Here is a 22,227-nt window from a genome sequence, read left to right as displayed (position 1 = left end):
GAGAGGGATTGAGTTTCGGAGCCATGTTGCAGCTGTAGAAAACTCTGGTGCGGCCGCACTTGGAATATTGCCTACAGTTCTGGTCACCGCATTGTAGGAAGGGTGTGGAAGCATTGATAAGGATGCAGCGGAGATTTCCCAGGATGTTGCCTGGTATGGAGAGATGGTCTTATGAGGAAAGGCTGAGGGACTTGAGGCTGTTTTTGTTACAGAGAAGAAGGTTGAGAGATGACTTCATACAGACATACAAGATGATCAGTGGATTAGATAAAAGAAGTTACTGCAGATGCTGGAATCTGAAACCAAAAGAGAAAATGCTGGAAAATCTCAGCAGGTCTGGCAGCATCTGTAAGGAGAGAAAAGAGCTGACGTTTTGAGTCTATCTGAGTCAGGCCTGCTGAGTTTCTCCAACATTTTCTCTTTTATGATGAAGTAACCAGTTTGCTTGGCACCACATCTACAAACATTCAGTCTATCCAACACGTAGACAGCACCTTCAACATCCATGACCATTACCTTCCTAAAGACAAAGGTAGTAGATGCATGAGAACACCATGACCTGCATGTTCCCTTCCAAGCCACTCACCCTCCTGTCTTGGATATATATTCCTTTAGTAAAGTCCCATCCGACCATAGGGCTGATCTCTATGAGACATGACTGGTCGTGTGTTTAACCTGGATCACCATGCCTCAGGGAAGCTGGGGGTTGAGAAGTGGGACTTGTATTGTGATCCCAACCAGCATGGTTTGGAGGAGCTGGTATTGGTCTGGGGGGTGGGCAAGGTTAAAAATCACACAACACCAGGTTGGAGTCCAACAGGTTTATTTGGAAGCACTAGCTTTTGAAGCACTGATGAAGAAGCAGCACTTCATAAGCTAGTGCTTCCAAATAAACCTGTTGGACTATAACCTGGTGTTGTGTGATTTTTAACTTCAACCAGTGTGGGAATTGAACCTGTGCTATTCATGTAGAACATTGAACAGGAAAGCACAGGACAGGCCCTTCAGCCCTCAATGTTGTGCTGATCATTTATCGAAGATCAAAGGAACCTCCATACCCGTCATTGTTCCACCTTCCAAGTGCTTATCCAATAGTCGTTTAAATGTCCCTCAGGATTCTCACATTACTCCCCCTGCTGGTAGTGCATTCCACACACCCACCACTCTCTGTGTGAAGAACCTACCTCTGACATCCCCCAAACCTTCCTCCAATCACCTTAAAACTTGTGTCCCCTTGTGATAGCCATTTCCAACCTGGGAAAACGTCTCTGACTATTCACTCTATCTATGCCTCTGATCATCTTGGACACCTCCATCAAGTCACCTCACATCTGTCTTCACTCCAATGAGAAAAGTCTGACTTTTCTCAAATTATCTTATAAGACATGCCCTCCATTCCAGACAGCATCCTCCTAGATCTCCACTGCACGCTCTCTAAAGCTTCCACATCCTTCCGATAATGAGGTGACCAGAACTGAATACAATATTCCAAGTGTTGTCGAACCAGGGCTCGAAAGAGCTGCAGCATACCCTCACAGCTCTTAAACTCAATCCACCTGCTAATGAAAGCAAACACGCCATACACCTTCTGAACAACCCAATCAAATTTGGTGGCAACCTTGAGGGATCGATGGACATGGGCCCCAAATCCTTCTGTTCCTCCACACTGCCAAGAATCCTGCCTTTAACCCTGTATTAACCCAATTAAATGCAACCTTCCAAAATTAATCATTTCACACTTCTCCAGGTTGAACTCCATCGGACACCTCTGTATCCTGTCAATGTCCCGTTGTAACTCGCAACAGTCCTCCACACTACTTACCACTCCACCAACCTTCATGTCATCGGCAAACCTATTAACCCCTCCCTTCCACTTCCTCCTCCAGGTCAGTAATAAAAATCACAAAGAGCAGAGGTCCCAGATCCTTGCAGAACATCACTGGTCACCAAGCTCCAGGCTTCACATCCAATATTTCCTGATGAAGGGATTTTGCCTGAAACGTCAATTTTCCTGCTTCTCAGATGATGCCTGACCTGCTGTGCTTTTCCAGCACAACTCTAATCTAGACTCAGATCTCCAGCATCGGCAGTTCTCACTTTCACCTCTCCAATACTTTCCATCTACCACCACTCTCTATCTTCTATGGGCCAGCTAATTTTGTATCCAGACAGCCAAGATTCCCTGTATCCCATGCCTCCTTACTTTCTGATTGAGCTTAGCACAGGGAACCATCTCAAACACCTTGCTAAAATCCATGTTCACCACACCCATTGCTCTGACTTCATCAATGAATTTTGTCACATCCGCAAAGAATTCATAAGGTTTGTGAGGCATGACCTGCCCTTCACAAAGCCATGTGACTATCTCTAATCAAGCTATGGTTTTCCAAGTAATCAGAAATCCTGTCTCTCAGAATCCTCTCCAATAATTGCTGACCACAGACTGGTTTATAGTTCTCAGGGTTATCCCTATTTCCTTTCTTGAACAAGGGAATACCATTTGCCACCCTTCAATCATTTGGCACTACTCCAGTGGACAGTGAGGATGCAAATGCCATCGTCAAAGGCTCAGCAATCTCTTCCCTCACTTCCTGTAGTATCCCAGGCTATATCCCGTCTGGCACAGGGGACTTATGTATCCTTACATTTTTCAAACTTTTCAGCACATCCTCTGATAAAAAATTTGGAGCATAAACTATTTGAGTTGACCAGCCTGTTTCACGCTGTCCTCACAAATGTCAAGGTCCCTCTCCGTAGTGAATCATGAAGTAAAGTATCAAGACCAGGCTCAGGGTGATCTGTCTGAGAAGAGTTCCCATCACTTGTCCTGTGGGGAATGGCTCACTGCCATCAATTCAACCCCTCACTTTCCACGTGGAAATATTGTCTTCATCTCAATCTGAATGTACACAATACAAATCATATCTGAGTATATTTGGTAAATAACTATAAGCAATGTAACCAAATTGATTCCCTGGGGTTTGAGATTAGAATGAGAATTAGATTTTATTGTCACGTGAACTCAAGTATAGGAATAAATGAGGACAGTGTAAAGTGCCCACAGACACCATTCTCCACCACCATCTGCAACAAGATAGATTCACTTCCATTACCTTGGCCATACACCAGTCAGAATCTGTCAGCTCCTAAAGAAATCATCCACTCTGATGGAGAATGGGGAAACTGCTATCCAGGCAGTGAATGACCTTTACTGTCTGAATCCTGAACCTGTTGCTGTTCCTGGTGATTCATGGTTCAGCCCCAGTGTATTGGAAGGTAGTGGGTGGAAGCCCTGCATTAAAAAAGGGAGACAGAAAGCAGGAAGCACAGGCCGGTGAGCTTAACATATCACAGGGAAACTGCTGGAAGGTATTATTCAACCAGATACAGCAGGTCACATTGATCAGTTAAAGATAATCTGGCAGAGTCGACATTTTTGTGTGTGTCCATTGAGTTTCTTTGAGGATGTAACATGTGTCATTGATAAAGGGGACTGCCCTGAGCTTAGCTTTTGTCCCATAAAATGACCCAGCAAATGTCATGGCAGGAGGTAAAGGCTCACAGTGTGTGTGTGGGATGGGAGGGGGGGGGGGGGCGGGGAATGATTCCACGGGAGCACGGGAGCACTGTGGTTTATTGAAACGGAAAGCAATGGGGAGCAGCACTTACATATCTGATAGTGTTGGGGCTTGAAGCAGCACTTACATATCCGATAGTGTTGGGGCTCGAAGCAGCACTTACATATCCGATAGTGTTAGGGCTCGAAGCAGCACTTACATATCCGATAGTGTTGGGGCTTGAAGTGAGTTTGCCAATTGCTGGATTTGTTTCCCTTTGGCCCGAGCTGCCTCCTGTTCACCATGGGGTGGGGGGTCGGGGGGTGGGTGGGGAAGAAGTGTATAATCCCTCTGTCCATCCATCTCCCATCAGGATGGCCTGAAGGTTCTCTGCTTCTGCCTCAGAAAGAGACCTGAACAGTCCCCATCCCCCACCATCCCCATCCACCAGACACAGCTCATTTGGAACCGTTTCCCTTTCACTGACCTCACTTTCTCCAAATCAAAGGGCTGCTTTTGGCTCCCTGCACAGGTCGCAGTATATCTGTGTCTTTGTGAGGAAGGTGGAATATTTCTTAGTTGAGTCCTATTTAGCTCTTTCTCCAACCTGTTGGTGATTCAATTGCTGCTATTCCTGCTCATACCAGAATTAGAGGAAAAATATATTAATTTGTTTCCAATTTCTGTCTTTCCCTCATTATCTGTTTGCTACCCTGTTATTGCAGCCTTTGGTGTTCCTGCTAAGGCAATGTTTTTTTCTTCATGGATAGTGAATACCATGGTGTTCATGGAACAGATTTCAGGAATAGTCCTCATTGCAGAGTACCTTATCCACCCGAAGGAATTGGGGAATATGGACTTGGTGCTGCATATTTACTGAGCAGCTCCCCCAGGATAGGGATCAGCAAAGAAAATCAAGTCTGAAGACTTTAATGTAATGTTTGTGATGAAACTGAACATTTTACTGGAATCAACACATATTCAGCAATTATTGAGAAGTTATATCTAATACATAGGAAGTAAAGTTTGTTGGAAGGACACTTGTCATTTTCAAAGATTTCTTTTCCTCAAATTGTCAGGAACATTGATCTGTAGCATGGAAGCAAATCTGTGGCGAGCTCTGTGGAATATCACATCCCAATATACCCCAACCATTTGGTGTGATTTATTATATGAAGGTCCCCCTTGCTGTCTCTTCTCTCTCCCTCTTACAGCAAACCTACTGACCATCATCATTCTCTCCAATGGGAAGTGTGGACATTCCAAATGTATCTCCGTGTACATGATCACCATGGCAACTGCAGATTTCCTGGTCCTCTTTTTCGGTGTTGTATCGCGTTTTGAGATATCACATTCCAGATTCATTTCTGTCCTACGCTGCAGTTTGTAAAGTCATCCTGTGTTTTATTCCTGCCACATTGGATATGTCAGTCTTGTTGACTGTCTTCTTTACAATGGACTGTTTTGTAACTATCTGTTGTCAGATATTTAAAGCAGACTATTGCACAGTGCGAACTGCTGCTCTGATGATGACAGCATTCCCTGCCCTGATTGCTTTACAGAACACATCCTGCTGGTTTCCATATGACCCTGGCTGAATAATTCCCAACGTTGCCTGGGGCTGTCACTCCAATGTGACCTTTTACACATCAACTGCAGGTGAGGCATCCTCCTGGGTGAAAAGGATTTCAGTTGCATGGCTGCCTTTTTGTTTGAGATTACTGTTTAACACTTTAACAATCCGGTGTATTTTAGTGGGACAGCAGAGTCTGCAGGGGATTGTGGGATCTCAGCAATGAGAACAGCACCGACACAGAGATGAAACTCAGAAGGAAATCCATCGTTTTCCTGTTCAGTCTATCAGGCAGTTTTGTGGCTTATAGCCATCATTAACATTTTAACCAATAAAAGGACAGCGACAGTACATTACCGAGGTGTTTATACAGCTCCAACATCCACCGCCATTGATACTGGGGACATTCTAATGGATTTGAGTTTCTGCACAAACACGTGTAATTATGCAGCTACCCAAACCCAAATTCAGGGAAGAGATGAAGAAGGTGATGAAATCTCCCTTCATTTTGATATTGACTTTGGTTAAAAAACATTAAACTGAAACTTTCTTCCCAGACTGAGTAAATGCCAACCTGTGGTCTCACTCAGAATGGCCTATTCTATTACGGCTAAGAAGGATTCCACTTGTGAAAATGAAACGTTCTTGGAATACATTTTTCAAACTGTCGGCTGTGTTTGAGACCTGCTCATTTCTCAGGGGGTAACAGTCGTGATGGTGGTTACCCTCCATCCAGTCAAATTGTTCTCCCGGTTTTACCTGCCAGGGGCTAACACCACAACAGCCTCTTCTTGTTCACCAGCATCTCCACTTTAATCTTTGAGCAGTAGTCCAGCCTCACCTCCATTTCCCAGATGGATGGGAATGCCAACTTCTGATACCATTCTCACCGTGACCTTCTGAGAGTGTTTGTTGTGGTTCAGCAGGAACACAATAACTTCTGATCGTTTCGCTCAGAAAAAGGTGAACTGAAGGTACCCAGATACAGATCTAAGGCTCAGTCTGTCTAGAAAGGACAAAGTTAAAAATCACACAATACCAGGTTGTAGTCCAACAGGTTTATTTGGAAACACGAGCTTTCGGAGCGCTGTTCCTTCATCAGGTGGTTGTGGAGGAAAAGATCATGATCGCAGAATTTATAGCTGAAGGAGGCCAGTGTCATGGCGATGTGATACATTAAACAATTTTAGAATAAACCTTTCAACTTTTAGAATGGGATTTGCTGGCTTCTGTTCTTTGATACGTAAACCCCAGAACTTCTTTTAAATTACATTCTCAAGATAGCTCACCTTTTCTAACAATAGCTGTGAAGTCTGTCTGTGTCCCAGTGCTATGTCAGACTGAGGAGCCATCCACATACACAGGATCTGCTCAGATAAGGAGGAATGTGACGGTAACTTTAAAGTGCTCAAGGATGTCGTCATGAGAACAGGGTACGATGCTCAACTCATCGACTGCCAGTTCTGACATGTCACAGTGAGTAACCCCAGTGACCTCCTCAAGAGACAGACATGATGCTATGACAATGAATGATTTACAGCGCACAACAATCACCAGACAGGGGTGTTCCCTCCCAGTCAGGGAACACTTCAGCAGGCAGGGACATGTGGTCTCGGATCTTCGGATGACCATCCTCCAAGGCAGACTTCAGGACAAGCAGCAACACAAAGTGGCCGAGCAGAGGCTGATAGCCAAGTTCGGTCCCCATGGGGATGGCCTCAACTGGGACCTTAGGTTCATCTCTCACTACAGGTGACCCCACTGCACTACACAGACACAGACACACACACACACAGACACACAGAGACACACACAGACACACACACACACACACACACAGACACACAGACACACACACACAGAGACACACAGACAGACACAGACACACACACACAGACACACACACACACACACGCACAAACACACCCCTCCCTCTCATCTCACATGCACACACAAAGCCCCCGCCCTCACACCCACACACACCATCTCACAGACGGATACTCCATCACACTCACACAGACACTTAACCAAGCCTACACACACACTCTTCCACGTGCACTCACATCCACATGCACACTCACTCTGTTGCTCCGACACGCACACACATAGAAGTTTATGGGGTGAGTATGTTTTTGCAGAATTACATTGTATTTTGCTCAAAACCTGCATGAATCCATGTAAAACTATGCAGAGGGTTTGTCAGTCTGACATGGCATTGGGACACAGACAGACTTCACACCTATTGTTAGAAACGCTGAGCTATCCGGACAATGTAATTTAAAAGATGTTCTGGGGTTTACATATCAAAGAATCGGCAAATCCTGTTCTAAAAGTTGAAAGCTTTAATATAAAATTGTTTAGTGTATCACATCTCCATGACACTGGACTCCTTTGGCTATAAATTCTGTGACCATGATCTTATCCTCCACAACCACCTGATGAAGGAGCAGCGCTCTGAAAACGAGTGCTTCCAAATAAACCTGTTGGACTCTAACCTGGTGTTGTGTGATTTTTAACTTTGTCCACCCCAGTCCAACACCGGCAACTCCAAGGCATGTCTCGAAAGGAGAAGAGCACACACCTGCTCAAAGGAACATGGAGACAAATTCCAACAGAGGAAGAAGTCAATCAGCTCAGTGTGTTTGTACCAATGCACGAAAGGTCTGCAGCTCCATTCACACTTTACACAGCTCCTCTATTCTATTCCATTTGTGTCTCATTCCCAACTAAAGCCAACACAGTTTCTCTGGTCAGTAGAATAGGTCAGTCTCAGGTTCGGACAGTGGAGTTCTCTTTGTTGGGCAGAGCAGTGGCATGATCACCATCTGCCACATCGGACACTGTTACCTCTGTAAAGGTTTTCCAGATTGACTGGGACCATGTGACAGTCGAAGGGAGGGTCCGGACCAGTATAACTGGTGACATGGCAGCAGTTTGACCCCACAAAACATTGTGAGTCATCTTCATCCCACTTCATGTTCCCCACCTCTCTATTTCCCCCTCCCCGTATTGGTCGATAAATGGATGGTACAGTCTGTGGAGAGATCATCAGCCTTACTGGGATTCGGAATGTGAAGGCAATGGCCCTGAGAGATATTCCTGTCTATTCCAGAGGATCTCCAGGCTTCATTGTTCCCATTGAAATAAAGTTAATTTAAGTTACATTTTTCAGCACTCGACAATCCTCACAATTCTCCTATTGCTGCTTCTGAAACCTCCCGGAATCACAAGGACATGCACATTTACAAAGGGGATCAATATCCAGAGTTTGATGTTGTCACTTACCTTGTGAAATACAAGAGATTGTTTGGACACTTCAGGATTGGAGGGACATTGGTCAATTTTACTCCAAACAGACAATGGGTTTGAAGTTGAGCAGAGATTGATGGATGTGATTGAGAAGATGCTGAATGATCTATTACACTGACAGAGACGTTCTCTTTGATTTGAGTCTGCAGACTGTCCAGTTTTTGATCAAAGATCTTGCTTGAGATTGATGGAGATGATTGGGAGATGGGTCGATTGGGACTGACTTCCAGAGTTGTCCTCCCCCTGGTCAGGACGGGCTCAGTCTAGCTGTTCCTCATGGGGACAGTCTCACTGGTCACTCTATGTGCAGTGTGACTGTCCCCTGCCCCTTCACCCAGCTCTGGGACCCTGTCTCTCTCGCCCCCCTGTTGCTATTGTTAGAAACAAAATCAATAAAATTTAGACGAGACCACCAACACTGGAAACAAGACAATTTATTCTACGATCTTATAAGAAAGGGCATCCATTGCAGAAGCAAATGAGCAACGAACATTCAAACTAGTACACAGTTATACTTTTGAGCTGCGTGAGGTCACCTCTCCCGACTCTTACATTACCCAATCTTTCATTTTGTATTCTACCACTACCCAGCTGCCCTCCGCCCTTATCGCCCCCTTTTCTCCAAGTTGGCAACCTTTCCCTCTGTAAGTGCTGATATGAGGCTAAACTTGTATCTTGATGTTCTTTTACTTTGCTTGTATCATCTTCCATTGTTCATATAGGTACATTCCATTCTTGAACATACGTTTTAACAATGTATCTTTTCATGTTTGGTTTATGTGTTTCAGCTGTCTCACCTATTTTGCTGAGACTCTTACTTAAAAGAATTATTTGCTTTAATATTTCTGAACTGAAGTTAGTATTTAATTATCCACAATTATTCATTAAAGATACATTTCCCTAATGCTTGCCTTTTCTATACCTGCAAAAACACACTTCCCCATTTCTTACACTATGGTGACCATCTCTTTAGCTGTCGCCTTGCTGCTCACGTTGAGGGACAGATTGTCGCTGGTAATGAGGCTGGATATCCCTCACTCCCCTCCCTGCGGTGGCTGTGGTTTCCTCAATCCCAGGGGAGCCAGACTCTCTGCTCTCCAACCACAGTCTCCCCTCCCCCCATTGGCCACACCCTCTGATGGAGTGGTCAGGATAGGGACAGTCTCACCCTCGTCACACTCCCAGTCACAATGGTTACCATGGACACGCTTCACTGTCTGTGTTCCGGAACGTTTGATTGGTCAATTTGCACTAAGCCTCCTCACCCACCATTGGTGCCAGTTTACTACCCCATCTCCACGATGGGCACATTCTCACTGCCCCCAGTACACACTGACGTATCGGGCACATTGATGGTGGGTGTTGGGCCCAGTCTCACTGGCCCTGAATTCTCCAGTCTCACTGTTCACTGTCTCTGCTCTGACCCCGGGAACAGTGGGCAGTGCCTCACCAATGGGAACATGGCATTGCCCACAAAGGGCTCTCTCCCCCACTCTTGGTGACTGATGGAAGAAGCTGTTCCTGTGGATGGAGCTGAAGGTTCGGTGTGTGGGGGTGGGTCCATTGGGGCTGAGATGAGTCGTACTGGAGCAAGGGAAGGTAAGGGGTCTATTGGTGCAGAGGGAAAGGTCGGCTGGGGTACCCCCTGACTGAGCGTGGACATGGGAACTGGCTGCATGTGTCAGTTCAGAACTGGGTGCTCCAGTGGCTGTGGGGAAGCTGCTGCTGGTCACATTCGCTATAGACAGAGGGAACACTGATCAATTCAAGGGAAAGAAAATGAAGTTAAATCAAACATTGCAGACAGTGAGAGCAGACAGCGTCCCAATTCATGCCTGATCCGCAACAAAACTTATTAAAATAATCCCTTTCTCGGATTTAAACTGAACTGATCCAACACTCACTGTGGTTTGTGGAAGAGAATTCCAAACCTCTCCCACGCTTTGTGTGTCAAAGTGCTTTCTAACATCTCTCCTGAACGCTCTGACCCTAATTTTTAGACTCTGCTCCCTCGTTCTCAAACCCCCAACCATTGGAAATAGCTTCTCTTCATCTGCTCTGATTAACATCCTGTTAATATCTCCAGGACTTTGATCAGGTGGGGACCCTTCCCTCTTCAGACAATCCCCTCATTCCAGGGATTAGTCGAGTAAAACTTCTCAGAACTGTTTCCATTACATTCACATCCCTCTGTGACGTAAACCTTCTGTAATTCCAGCGCTGGGATCTTGCTGTGCATTAAAACAGTCAGCCACAGGCCAATCAGACCACCCAGGCTCATTTACCTCTGTCCCAGGGAGGGGGGTTCAGCACAATATTGGGGGCAGCAAAACATTTGCAGGGGCTCATATTGTGTAAAGTGAATAATTGGGGTAGGACATACATTGGGAGGGGAATGAAAATGGGGGCAAAATGTTTCTGGGAAATGCAAAGTGGTTTGGACATTTTCAGGTCTGAAAGAGAGAAAAAGAGGGAGAAAGGGAGGGTGAGAGAAAAAGAGAGAGATAGAGAGAGTGGGGATGGGGTAAAAGGGACAGAGAGAGAGAGAAGGACAGAGAGACAGAGGGAGGACAAAGGCAGGACAGAGAGAAAGAGGGACAGAGAGAAAGACAGACAGAGAGACAGAAAACTTTCTCCTAATTACCACTTGCCTTCTTGCTCCCCCCTTCTGGAATGGCATTATGTATCACTATGCCGTGGTCAGCTGGCTTATCCTCTCTGCAGCTCTGTTCCTCATCCACACAGGAAGCAAGTACCTTGTACCTGTTGGACAAGGACAAAAGCTGAGGCTCCTCTACCTGGATCCCTCTACCAGCCTCACTTTCAAACACACTATGCTGTCCCTGGTCTCTGACAGAATTTATACTCCTTAATCTACCAGGTGTGACTGCCTGGTGAAACACAGCATCCAGGGACTTCTTTTTTTTTATTTAAAAAATATACTATATTCATGAAATTATTTGGATCTCTATACAATTGGTCATGCCATTCTTATGCACACATTACATTGCTTTACATACAGACATAGAAATTTATTTTTCAAAGATACAAGTCTGTACATTTACTATCCAGCTCTTCTGCTGAGGCGTCAGAGGAGCCTAAATGACTGGGTGGGCCCCCTGTTCTTTTAATAAGGCAGGCAGATGTTACACAGTGGTCTTTCCCCACCACGCCTTGGCGGGCAGCTGCCCCAAGCTTCAGCGTGTCCGTCAACACGTAGTCCTGGGCCTTGGAATGTGCCAGTCTGCAACACTGAGGGTCAACTCCTTCAGCTGGAAGATCAAGAGTTTTCAGACAGACCAAAGAGTTGATGATCTTCCAGGCACAGTTGATGTTCATCTTGGTGCATCCCAGGGAACAAACCGTACAGCATGGAGTCCCACGTCACGGCACTGCTTGGGACGAACCTCGACAAACATCACTTCATTCCTCTCCAGACTTCTTCTGCGTAGACACATTCCAGAAGGAAGTGTGTGACAGTCTTGTCCCCCCCCTGCAGCCACTTCGAGGGCAGCGTGCGGTGCGGCTGAGAGTCCGGGCATGCATAAAGGATCTCACAGGCAGAGCCCTTCTCACCACCAGCCAAGCCATGTCTTGGTGCTTGTTGGAAAGTTCTGGCAATGAGGCATTCTGCCAAATGACTTTGACAGTCTGCTCAGGGAACTGTTCGATAGGATCCTCCCTCTTCTTTTCCCAAAGTGTCTCAAGGAGACCACATGCTGACCACTTCCTGATGGACTTGTGGTCAAAGGTGTTTTTCTTCATAAACTTCACCAGGCCCATCCTTCACAAGACTGGAGACAAGTAGAACCTCAGTACATAGTGACACTTGGTGTTTGCATACCAGGGATCCACGTACACCTTGATGCAGCCACGCACGAAGGTGGCCATCAGGGTGAGGGTGGCATTGGGTGTGTTTTTTCCCCCATGGCCCAGATCTTTATACATCGAGTCCCTTCGGACCCGGTCCATCTTTGATCTCCATATAAATTGGAGGATTGGGTGACTGCAGTGGCACAAGTTCTGGAAATAGACCAGACCTGTGCCACATATAACAGCAATGACAGTGCCTCACGCCTGATGACCAGGTTTCACTGACAGCCACAACACAGATGGATGCCAGGCCACGCTCCCCGGCCAGGGAATGGCATCGAGCCTGACGAACGGAATGTGCAGGGTGCGGGGAAGGCCAAGCACTCCGACGCCAGAGGGCTCATCCATGGACCTCTCCTCCCACTGGATAGGCCACAGTGTTTGAAGCTCAGATTCCAGCTCATCAACGGTGGCACAGTGGTTAGCACTGCTGCCTCACAGCGCCAGAGACCCGGGTTCAATTCCCGCCTCAGTCGACTAACTGTGTGGAGTTTGCACGTCCTCCCCGTGTCTGCATGGGTTTCCTCCAGGTGCTGCAGTTTCCTCCCACAGTCCAAAGATGTGCAGGTCAGGTGAATTGGCCATGCTAAAATGCCCGTAGTGTTTGGTTAGGGGTATGGGTGGGTTGTGCTTCGGCGGGGCGGTGTGGACCTGTTGGGCCGAAGGGCCTGTTTCCACACTGTAAGTAATCTAATCTAATCTAATCTAACTCTGAGCTGGAGTACTTCCAGCAAACAACACTTGCTGCAAATGTGGTGACTGCAGCTCGCATTGGGATCAGCCAGCTCCCGCAGCACACAGCTACAGTACATCACCTGCCCTGCCATCGCTACTGAGTTAATTAACGTATTAGTTAGTTTAACCCTGGTTAGTTAATCTAGTTCATTTTGGAGAGTCTTTTATTTCATATTTCAGATGGATTTTCTATCAGCCAATCAGATCACAGTTATCCTGTGACGCTACCTTTTCAGTTTGCTTTCAGTTACTCGCTGTGATCCCCGCAGTTAGTTAGTTATTTACTTTTAGCTGAACGTTACCCTCCACCCCTGAAAACAAGACCGTGAATCCCCATGGTCAGTTAGTTATATAATTACAGCTCTGTTCCATCCTCTGACCCTGAAAACAAGGCAGTGAATCCCCACAGTCAGTTAGTTATATACTTACAGCTCTGCTCCACCCTCTGACCCTGAAAACAAGACCGTGAATCCCCATGGTCAGTTAGTTATATAATTACAGCTCTGCTCCATCCTCTGACCCTGAAAACAAGGCAGTGAATCCCCACAGTCAGTTAGTTATATACTTACAGCTCTGCTCCACCCTATGACCCTGAAAACAAGGCAGTGAATCCCCACGGTCAGTTAGCTATATACTTACAGCTCTGCTCCACCCTCCACCCCAGAAAACAAGGCCGTGAATCCCCACAGTCAGTTAGTTATATACTTACAGCTCTGCTCCACCCTCTGACCCTGAAAACAAGGCCGTGAATCCCCACAGTCAGTTAGTTATATACTTACAGCTCTGCTCCACCCTCCACCCCTGAAAACAAGGCCGTGAATCCCCACGGTCAGTTAGTTATATACTTACAGCTCTGCTCCACCCTCTGACCCTGAAAACAAGGCCGTGAATCCCCGCGGTCAGTTAGTTATATACTTACAGCTCTGCTCCACCCTCTGACCCTGAAAACAAGGCCGTGAATCCCCACGGTCAGTTAGTTATATACTTACAGCTCTGCTCCACCCTCTGACCCTGAAAACAAGGCCGTGAATCCCCGCGGTCAGTTAGTTATATACTTACAGCTCTGCACCACCTACTGCCCCTGAAAACAAGGCCGTGAATCCCCACGGTCAGTTAGTTATATACTTACAGCTCTGCTCCACCCTCCACCCCTGAAAACAAGGCCGTGAATCCACACAGTCAGTTAGTTATATACTTACAGCTCTGCTCCACCCTCTGACCCTGAAAACAATGCCATGAATCCCCACGGTCAGTTAGTTATATATTTACAGCTCTGCACCACCTACTGCCCCTGAAAACAAGGCCGTGAATCCCCGCGGTCAGTTAGTTATATACTTACAGCTCTGCTCCACCCTATGACCCTGAAAACAAGGCCGTGAATCCCCGCGGTCAGTTACTTATATACTTACAACTCTGCTCCACCCTTTGACCCTGAAAACAAGGCCGTGAATCCCCACGGTCAGTTACTAATATACTTACAGCTCTGCTCCACCATCCACCCCTGAAAACAAGTAATAATAACACACTTCCCAATCCATATAATCTTCACCGGGACCTGTACACTTCCATGTATCTGTATAACCCCAAAACACCACCTTATCAATGCAACCAGTCCAGATCACTCGTTTCTTTTATTGTTTCTTTTTCAATCGTCTCTCTGGGAATTTAGAATAGTGAGAATGGAGGTTCAGGCAGTTGAATGTACCTCCTGCAGAATGTGGGAGGTAAGTGTCCCCACGAGTGTCCCTGCTGACTACATCTGCGGGAAGTGCACCCAACTCCAGCATCTCGGAAACCACGTCAGGGAACTGAGGCTGGAACTAGATGAACTTCGGATCATTCAGGAGGCAGTGGGACTTATTGAGAGGAGTTACAGGGAGGTAGCTGCACCTCAGGTACAAGAAGGAAGCAGATGGATTACTCTCAGGGGATGAAAAGGGACCAGGCAGACAGTGCAGGGAACTCCTGTGGCCATTCCCCTCAATAACAAGTATAAAACTTTGGATACTGTTGGGGGGGGGGGGGAACGACTTACCAAGGGTAAGCCATGGGGTACTGATCCCTGGCACAGAGTCTGTTCCTGTTGCTCACAAGGGAAGCGGGGAGATGAGCAGAGCATTAGTCACTGGGGACTCCATAGCTAGGAGGACAGATTGGAGGTTCCAATGGAGAGACACTCACAGTTGGTGTGATGCCTCGCAGGTGCCAAGGTTTGGGATGTCTCGGATCATGTTTTTGGGATTCTTGAGGGGGAGGGGTAGCAGCCCCCAAGGTGGTCCACATAAGCACTAACAACATCATTTGGAGAAAACAGGATGGTCTCCACCTGAACCAGAGGGGTACCAATATCCTGGGCGGGGGAGGAGGGCGGTGTGTGGAAATTTGCTAATGCTCGTGGGGAGGGTTTAAACTAATTCAGCAGGGGGATGGGACCCTGAACTGTAGTTCCACTGTCCAAGAGGTTGAGAATGGTGAGGTCAGAAATATGGTTTTAAGGTTGCAAGCGTGCATCGGAATGCAAGAAGTGGTTTGAAGTGTGTCTACTTCAGTGCCAGGAGCATCCTGAATAAGGTGGGTGAACGTGCAGCATGGGTTGGTACCTGGGACTTCAATGTTATGACCATTTCGGAGACATGGATAGAGCAGGGACAGGAATGGTTTGTGCATGTTCCGGGATTTAGATGGTTCAGTAAGAACAAAGAAGATGGGAAAAGAGTGGGAGATGTGGCATTGTTAGTCAAGGACAGTACTACGGTGGCAGAAGTTACATTTGAGGACTCGTCTACTAAGGTAGTATGGGCTGAGGTTAGAAACAGGAAAGGAGATGTCACCTTTTTGGGACTTTTCTACTGGCCTCCAAATAGTTCCAGAGATTTGGAGGAAAGGACAGCAGATTCTGGATAGGAGAGAGAGTAACAGGGTAGTTGTTATGGGAGCTTTAACTTTCCAAATATTGACTGGACATACTATAGTTTGAGTACCTTAGATGGGTCAGTTTTTGTCCAATATGTGCAGAAGGTTTTCTTGACACAGTATGTAGACAGGCCAACAAGGGACTAGACCATATTGGATTTGGTACTGGGTAAGCAACCTAGGCATGTATTAGATTCAGAGGTTAGTGAGCATTTGGTGATAGTGCCCACATTTGGTTGTGTTTACTTTAGCAATGGAAAGGGTTAGGTATATACCATGAGGCAAGAGTTATAGCAGTGGTATAACTGTTGCAATTAGGAAAGATTTAGGATGCATAGGATGGGAAAGGAAACTTAGGGGATAGGGCACAATTGAAATGTGGAACAGCTACTGCGTGTCCTTGATAAGTATAGACCTGTCAGGCAGGGAGGAAGTGGTTGAGTAAGGAAGTCGGGGTCTACAAAAGAAGTTGAATCTCTTGTCAAGAGGAAGAAGAAGGTTCATGTTAGGATGAGATGTGAAGGCTCAGTTAGGGTGTTTGAGAGTTATCGGTTTGCCAGGAAAGACCGAAAGAAAGAGCTAAGAAGAGCCAGGAGGGAATGTGAAAAGTCATTGGCAGGTAGGATCAAGGAAAAACCTAAAGGTTTCTACAGGTATATCAAGAATAAAAGAATGACTAGAGTGAGTGTGGGGCCAAACAAGGACAGTAGTGGGAGGTTGTGCGTGGAGTCCGAGGAGATAGGAGAAGTGCTAACTGAATTCTTTTCAATGTACTCGCATAGGAAAATGACTACGTTGTCTTGGAGAATACTGAGATGCAGGTGACTAGACTAGACAGGATTGAGGTTCACAAGGAGGTGTTGTTAGCAATTCTGGAAAGTGGGAAAATAAATAAGTCCCTTAGGGCAGATGGTATTTATCCTCGGGTTCTCTGGGAAGCCAGGGAGGAGATTGCAGAGCCATTGGCTTTGAACTTTATGTCGTCATTGTCGATAGGGATAGCGCCAGAAGACTGGAGGATAGCAAGTATTGTCCCCTTGTACAAGAAGGGGAGTAGAAACAACCATGATAATTATCTCCCAGTGAGCCTTACTTCGGTTGTGGGTAAAGTGCTGGAAACGATTAGAAGAGATAGGATTTATAATTATCTCGAAAGGAATAGGTTGATTACGGATAGTCAACATGGTTTTGTGAAGGGTAGGTCATGCCACACAAACCTTATAGAGTTCTTTAAGAAAGTGACCAAACAGCTGGATGAGGGTAAAGTGGTTGATCTGGTGCATATGGATTTCAGTTCGATAAGGTTCCCCACGTTCGGCTATTGCATAAAATACGGAGCCGTGGGATTGTCAGTGATTTAGCAGTTTGGATCAGACATTGGCCAGCTGAAAGAAGACAGAGGGTGGTGGTTGATGGGAAATGTTCACCCTCGAGTTCAGTTACTAGTGGGGTACTGCAAGGCCTGTTTTGGGGCCATTTCTGTTTGTCTTTTCTATAAATGAACTGGATGAGGGCATAGAAGGATGGGTTAGTAAATTTGCGGATGACACAAAGGTAGGTGGAGTTGTTGTGGTTCTGTTCGTCGAGCTGGGAATATCTGGTGCAGACGTTTTGTCCCCTGTCTCGGTGACATCCTCAGTGCTTGGGAGCCTCCTGTGAAGCTCTTCTGTGATCTTTCCTCCGGCATTTGTCGTTGTTTGAATCTGCCTCTTCCGGTTGTCAGTTCCAGCTGTCCGCTGCAGTGGTCGGTATATAGTGTCCAGGTCAATGTGCTTATTGATTGAATCTGTGGATGAGTGCAAAGCCTCTAGGAATTCCCTGGCTGTTCTCTGTTTGGCTTGTCCTATAATAGTAGTGTTGTTCCAGTTGAATTCATGTTGCTTGTCCTCTGCTTGTGTGGATACTAAGGATAGCTGGTCGTGTCGTTTCGTAGCTAGTTGGTGTTTATGGATGCGGATCGTTAGCTGTCTTCCTGTTTGTCCTATGTAGTGTTTTGTGCAGTCCTTGCATGGGATTTTATACACTACATTGGTTTTTCTCATGCTGGGTATCAGGTCCTTTGTCCTGGTGAGTTGTTGTCTGAGTGTGGCTGTTGGTTTGTGTGCTGTTATGAGTCCTAGTGGTTGCAGTAGTCTGGCTGTCAGTTCAGAAATGCTTTTGATGTATGGTAGTGTGGCTAGTCCTTTGGGTTGTGGCATGTCCTCTTTCCGTTGTCTTTCCCTTAGGCATCTGTTGATGAAATTGCGGGGGAATCGGTTTTTGGTGAATACACTGTATTGGTGTTCTTCTTGCTCTTTTTGCAGTTCTGGTGTACTGCAGTGTGTTGTGGCCCTTTTGAACAGTGTCTTGATGCAACTTCTTTTGTGTGTGTTGGGGTGGTTGCTTTCGTAGTTCAGGAGTTAGTCTGTGTGTGTGGCTTTCCTGTATATCTTTGTGGTGAATTCTCCGTTAGGTGTTCTCTGTACCATCACGTCTAGGAATGGGAGTTGGTTGTCCTTTTCTTCCTCTCTAGTGAATCGGATTCCTGTGGGTGTGGCATTGATGATCCGGTGTGTGTTCTCTATTTCTGTGTTTTTAATGATTACAAAGGTGTCATCCACATATCTGACCCAGAGTTTGGGTTGAATTTACGGTACGACTGTTTGTTCTAACCCTTGCATTACCACTTCTGCTTTGAGTCCAGAGATGGGTGAGCCCATGGGTGTGCCGTTGATTTGTTCATATATTTGGTTGTTGAATGTGAAGTTTGTTGTGAGGCACAGGTCCAGTAGTTTGAGTATGCCATCTTTGTTGATAGGTTCAACGTCCTGTTGTCTGTTCTGTGTGTCCAGCAGGTTGGCTATTGTTTCTCTGGCTCGGGTTTTGTCGATAGAGGTGAACAGTGCCATTACATCGAATGAGACCATGGTTTCTTTCTTGTTTATGTGTATATGTGTATATTTCTGGGACAACTGGGACAACACTACTATTTTAGGACAAGCCAAACAGAGAACAGCCAAGGAATTCCGAGAGGAATGGCACTCATCCGCAGATTCAATCAATCAGCACATCGACCTGGACCCAGTATACTGACCACTGCAATGGACAGCTGGAACTGACAACCAGAAGCGGCAGATTCAAACCACTACAAATGCCGGAGGAAAGATCACAGAAGCGCTTCACAGGAGGCTCCCAAGCACTGAGGATGTCACCTAGACAGGGGACGAAACGTCTGCAACACAAATTCCCACTTCGGCGAACAGAACCACAACAACGAGCACCCGAGCTATAAATCTTCTCACAAACTTTGAGATGTGTAAGATAATCAGAGGGTTAGATACAGTGGGCATTCTTTTTTCCTTGAATGGTGATGGTTAACATAAGGGGACATAGCTTTAAATTGAGGGATGATAGATATAGGACAGATGTTAGGGGTAGTTTATTTACTCAGAATGTAGGGGGCATGGAACACACTGCCTGCAACAGTAGTAGACTTGCCAACTTTAAGGGTATTTAAATGTTCATTGGATAAACATGGATGAAAATGGAATTGTGAAGGTGAGATGAGTTTCAGATTGATTTTACACTTCGGCACATCAAGGGCCAAAGGGCCTGTACTGCGCTGTAATATTCCATGTTCTATGTTCTATCCTATCCCCATTCCCTATCCCTGTATCCTCCTCCAGCCCCTTCACTGCAAACTGTGTCTGTAATATTCAGTTCACAAATAGGAGACTCATCACATGCACAAAGTTTGCTCATCAACAGACACAGTGTGCCTTTGTTTAATGCAGATGTCCCACGATAGTCCACTCCGCCATTCAATCATAGCTGATGGGCATTTCTACTCCACTTACCCGCATTCTCCCCGTAGCCCTTAATTCCTTTGTGACATCAAGAATTTATCAATCTCTGCCTTGAACACATTTAGCGTCCCGGCCCCCACTGCACTCTGGCAATGAATTCCACAGGCCCACCACTCTCTGGCTGAAGAAATGTCTCCGCATTTGTGTTCTGAATTTACCCCCTCTAATTCTAAGGCTGTGTCCATGGGTCCTAGTTTCCTCACCTAACGAAAACAATTTTCTAGCGTCCACCCTCTCCAAGCCATGTGTTATCTTGTAAGTTTCTATTAGATCTCCCCTTAATCGTCTAAACTCCAATGAATACAATCCTAGGATCCTCAGCCTTTCCTCGTACGTTAGACCTACCATTCCAGGAATCATCCGTGTGAATCTCCGCTGGACACACTCCAGTGCCAGTATGTCCTTCCTGAGGTGTGGGGACCAAAACTGGACACAGTACTCCAAATGGGGCCGAACCAGAGCTTTATAAAGTCTCAGTCGTGCAATGGTGCTTTTATATTCCAAACCTCTTGAGATAAATGACAACATTGCATTCGCTTTCTTAATCACGGACTCAACCTGCATGTTTACCTTTAGAGAATCCTCGACTAGCACTCCCAGATCCCTTTGTACTTTGGCTTTACGAATTTTCTCATCGTTTAGAAAGTAGTCCATGCTTGTATTCTTTTTTCCAAAGTGCAAGACCTCGCATTTGCCCACATTGAATTCCATCAGCCATTTCCTGGACCACTCTCCCAAACTGTCTAGATCCTTCTGCAGCCTCCCCACTTCCTCAGTACTACCTGCCTGTCCACCTAACTTTGTATCATCGGCAAACTTCGCTAGAATGCCCCCAAGTCCCTTCATCCAGATCATTAATATATAACGTGAACAGCTGCGGCCCCAACACTGAACCCTGCGGGACACCGCTCGTCACCGGCTGCCATTCCAAAAAAGAACGTTTTATCCCAACTCCCTGCCTTCTCTCAGACAGTCAATCCTCAATCCATGCCAGTAGCTCACCTCAAGCACCATGGGCCCTCACCTTGCTCAGCAGCCTTCCATGTGGCACCATATCAAAGGCCTTTTGGAAGTCTAGATAGACCACATCCACTGGGTTTCCCTGGTCTAACCTACTTGTCACCTTTTCAAATAATTCCAACAGGTTTGTCAGGCACGACCTCCCCTTACTAAATCCATGTTGACTTGTTCTAATCCGACTCTGCTCATCGAAGAATTTAGAAACATCATCCTTAATCCTTAATGATGGATTCTAGAGAAACCTCATCCTTAATGATGGATTTTTCAACAGAGAGAGGACATTTCCCTGTGTCTTCCCACTGAAGCTGGGCTGGAATGGAATTTCTATCCAACAATGAATTGGCTGCTTGACTCCAGCTCCCTTTGCTGAAACAAGATACTTTAATATTGACAGTAACTGGCCATACACGAGTTGGTGATGAGAAACCAGGCAGAAGTCATTCAGAATCTGACGGTAACTGTGTACCCTGTAAACAATAACAAAGTCATGACAGAATATCTCAAATTGTTATTTCTGTCACCATTTTCTTTCATTTTGATTGCTTTTGGACAACAGCTTTTGAAGATCCTGTCATATACACCCTCAGCTTTTGTTTCTTCATTTATTGATTTCCCCTGCCCACCCTAGTCCTTGTACCGTGTTGATCATTCCGTCATTGAAGTCTCTCCTGCCCTCCACCCATCACCGACTTTCCCTTCTGCTTTCCATCCCACCTTTCTCCTGAGATCCAAGGAATAATGCAGGTGGTTCCTTCTCTCCCACAGTCGGTACATTATCACTCACAGGGATACACAGAGATCATCAAACCACAGGCTCAAATAGAGACTGTGTCCAGTCCCACTCCGATCTCACAGTCCAGTGACATATTTATATTCTAACATTCAAACAGATCAACAGAGAAATAAGTCATTTCCAATTCCCTGCACGCCAGTCTGTAGACAAATCCTAGGAGAAAGTGAGGACTGCAGATGCTGGAGATCAGAGCTTAAAAATGTGTTGCTAGAAAAGCGCAGCAGATCAGGCAGCATCAAAGTAGCAGGAGAATCAACTTTTCGGGCATAAGCCCTTCTTCAGGAAACATTCCTGAAGAAGGGCTTATGCCCGAAACATCGATTCTCCTGCTCCTTTGATGCTGCCTGACCTGCTGCGCTTTTCCAGCAACATATTTTTAAGCTCTAGACAAATCCTAGCCTCCAAATCACAGCGACTATAAGATCAAAAAGGACTGCTTTAATCTCTCAATAGTTACCCACATCAACCAACTGAATAGTATTTTGTGAAGGTTTATAATTGGAAAAGCTGTATTGTCCAGATGCTGTGAACATTAAATAAAAACAGAGACTGCTAGAAATACTCAGTCATTTTCTCTGATGAAAGGTCATTGACCAGAAACATTTATTG

The sequence above is a fragment of the Chiloscyllium punctatum genome, chromosome 29 (assembly GCF_047496795.1).
Source record: "Chiloscyllium punctatum isolate Juve2018m chromosome 29, sChiPun1.3, whole genome shotgun sequence".
Lineage (NCBI taxonomy): Eukaryota > Metazoa > Chordata > Chondrichthyes > Orectolobiformes > Hemiscylliidae > Chiloscyllium > Chiloscyllium punctatum.
The sequence above is the reverse complement of the archived record's forward strand: the minus strand, read 5'-3'. Positions refer to the sequence as shown.